General features: G+C 54.0%; 1 pseudogene; it reads right to left on the bottom strand.

Moving 5' to 3' along the window:
• Positions 1–882: 882 nt before the first annotated feature.
• On the bottom strand, positions 883–2,143 carry LOC125528208 (annotated as a pseudogene).
• Positions 2,144–3,525: the final 1,382 nt, after the last annotated feature.

The following is a 3,525-nucleotide window of genomic DNA, read 5'->3' as shown; positions in this document are numbered from 1 at the left end:
TCCCTCAACTAGGTTTGTCGTCAATACTCCAAAACCAACTAGCGGTGGCACTAGATGCACTTATAATAGTACAAAAGAATATCATCTCATCTCTCTCTGTGTCTCCATTTGATTACACCGGAGGTGCACGAACAACTATTTGTCACAAAAATATGTATCTCTCTCATCTCTGTCCCCATCCCGAGCCCGTCTCCAGCATCGCGCCATGCCGCACCGCTCCTGCCATGCTCCAGCGTCGTGCTGCAATAGGAAAGCAATTATATTTCACACTAAAAATCTTTGATTTCTTTCCACTACACACGTGCCTATCCTATCCTCTGATTCCTATGCTCCTGTAACCACCGATACTCTCTCTCTCTCTCCTCATTAGTTTTGCTTAAGCATCCAAGAAAATTAGAGCAAAAGAGCAGCAGTAGCAGCTCCGTGTGATGGCTGATGCGGTGGCGCTGAACTCCACAGGCCACGGTGCAGCTGGAGCTAGGACCGACAGGTCAAGCTCAGCGAGTCATGGTGCAAATTGCAGCCCACTGGAGGACCAGCGCACGCACGGCTGGGTGCAGGCAGGCACAAGCAGAGCATGCATGCCACCAGCGCGCAGCACACACGGCCACCGGATTCCCCACAACGAACAACCTTGTCCAGGAGGTCCACAACCTTGAGATCTCCTTCCCCGCGCAAGGACTCGGCCGAATTCACCCTGAAGCCCTCGCCATCATCCTCCAACTCCAAGTCCGAGTATCGTCGTTCGTCGTCGATTACATTGTCGTTGCTGCTTTCCCCGGCCTCACCGACCTCGCTGTCGGGCTAACCGTGAGTCCCCGTAGCTTTTCCCTTTGTTTCCCCCTCTCATTAGGAGTTTAGGACCCGTAGCTGACGCCATGGTTACTGCCACCTCGCCATGGCTGGTCCTCTCTGTCCGGACCGAGCTTTGACGTCGCATGTCTGGTCCCTAAAAGCAGGAGTGCGAAGTTGCTCGGTCCGGTCCGGTCTAGACCGCCGGCGGCCGGTCCAAACGGCAGCTCGATCGATGAGGGCCCGACCCCTGTCCACCCTCAGCTCGATCGGCATATCGGCCAGCGCCCACTCGATTGTGCTCGACGAAGTATCTGTCCCCGCTGTGAACAGGTTCTGTGATGGTGGCATGCGTGAGCCGGCCAACATAAATGCATGTGCATGTATGTGTGTGTGTGTGGATTACCCTAGAGGTGATGGAGTACGTACGTTAAGTACAGCTTTGATGTTGAGGTCTGACGCCGTCCCCCCGTCCTCCGCATGGCCACGACATGCGATCAGCCGGTCGACAAGGTTTGTATGGCGGCTCCCGTCTTGCTTCCTGTTAGCCATGGCCACCTCATGATCGGACAGCAACCGGCTCCAGGCCCTATCCAGCCTTGTTGTTAGCCGCCGCATCCTCCGGCCGAGTCCCTGCAGGTCCATCCATGCTACTGCCGGCACAAAGTCGCCGATGTTCACCAACCCTGCTGTGGTCATCAGCTCCACCACCATCTCCTTGAACTCCCTCGTGGCCTCGCCGCCAGCCTCGTCGAGCACTCGCCGACCCACCACCGCCTGTCCAATCATGTTTGCCATTGCGCCGAACAGAAACTCCGGTACCTCCAATGCCTCGCCCCTCCGGCTCATCACACGGACCATACGGCCGACCTCCCCGTGGCGCGTGTCGGCCCAGTCAGCGAGCGCCCTTGGGGTCAAGGAGGCCCGCGCTGAACTCCCGGAGCAGGCGGCGCCACTTGGGGCCATAGGGCGGGAAAACAAGGTCCTGGGCGCCGTACGCCAGCACCTTTGGCGTGCCGTCGTCCACCGGGGGGTCGAGGAAGCTGCCGCCGTGGTCCTTGAGCAGGAGGCGTGCCGACTCTGGCGTGGAAGCGACGACGAGGCCTTGCCTTCCAAGGGTCAGGTACATGATGGGGCCGTGCAGCCTAGCCAGGGCTGCGAGTGCTTGGTGCGGTGCCCGGCCCAGCAGGGGCAGCGCTCCAACCACCGGGTAGCCCCGCGGGCAGGGTGGCAAAGGCAGCGACGCCCGTTTGCTCCGGAGAATGACCCCTGTGAGATAGTGGACAAGCACGTACGTGAACGCTAGGACGACCATCTCTCGAGACATGGTAGCACTACTACCCAACTCCATAATCCATCTCGTGCTGCACTACCGAAGTACTACACATGAGTGAAGAATTTTATAGGGCTAGCCGTGTGCGTGCGGCGCCCAGGTCCAGCCGGACGAAATTTAGTACCACCTTGTTTATATTACGATTTTATAGCGTATTATGACATGAAAAGAAAGCGTATTATGACGATGAACCCACGGAGTCAACCCGTGCTTTATTATTAGAGAAATATTAGGGAGAGATATGTAATAAAATAAGATATAAATATTGGTTCAGTTTTGCATTCTTATAGAAAACAGGTTCAGTTTTGCATTCTTATAGAAAAATAGAACTGAGCTGTGCGTCGTCTTGAAAAAACAAACATAACTTGAGTTGTTGATGTTATAGACAAGTCGGGTTGGGAGGCCCAAAGGCCTCTTGATACCTGCTGGATCCAAAAAATGTTGAAACATGTCATGGGCTGCCCATGTTAAACAACAAAACCTAGGCCATGGACCTGGTGGGCCCGGGACTATCAGCCTCTCGACGAACAGTTGTCTCCCGATTCCTCTTGTTTTGCTGACCATGTTGGGAACGACAGACGGCGGCACCGCGGCTAGAGCACCAAGGCGAAGGACGACGTCGAGACCTCAGACCGAACGAACCAGAGCGGGGGAAGACGCAGGCGGAGGGGACTACAAGGCTTGACTTGTTCTGGAGCAGGGTGGGCCGGTGGAGCTGCCGCCGCCGGACAATGTGTGGTAGTAGAGGGATGTCCTGGCCAATGCCATAGGCTATGATGGCCAGCCGCTGTATAGGAAGAGGACAAAAGATTGAACAAAATAAGGAAATACAAATGGATAGGTGGTTTGTCCCATATGTCTGTGTGTGAGACCTCCTGGGTCCACCTAATGAGGGGAATATGTTGGGAGGAAGGAGATTCAAAGCACGGCAGCCAAGTGAACTAGTTTTTTTTGTAACGAACAAGTGAACTAGTTACATACATAAGCAAATAGCCACTAAAAAGCAAACAGGTTAATGGGTTCTTAAAATAAATATTTTGGACAAAATAGATAATTATGACACATAGGCTAATGCATGAAACACTCACATGATAAAGGTGCTTATAAACAGATAAAGTACAACATCTAGACCTTCCTGGCAAGCTTGATCATGACGCTGCGGCTGTCCGTGTACTCGTTGGTTACGGGAAGCAGGCACGCCCTCATGTCCAAGATCTGCCTGTACATATCGTAGCATGCGTATGCGTCCTTGGCCGCGTAGGTTATGTAGGCTAGATTTAGAGGTACCTCCCGCGTGTTCAGGTCCTTGGTATCGTTGTCTTCTTTCATGTTGGCGTATTAGGGGTCGATGATGGTCTCGGCGAGGTCAACCACAGAGTCCTTCTCCTGCCCATTGCTGA

This window comes from Triticum urartu, unplaced genomic scaffold (genome assembly GCF_003073215.2).
Source record: "Triticum urartu cultivar G1812 unplaced genomic scaffold, Tu2.1 TuUngrouped_contig_4708, whole genome shotgun sequence".
In the NCBI taxonomy this organism is placed as follows: domain Eukaryota; kingdom Viridiplantae; phylum Streptophyta; class Magnoliopsida; order Poales; family Poaceae; genus Triticum; species Triticum urartu.
This window is presented reverse-complemented; position numbering and strand designations above follow the sequence as displayed.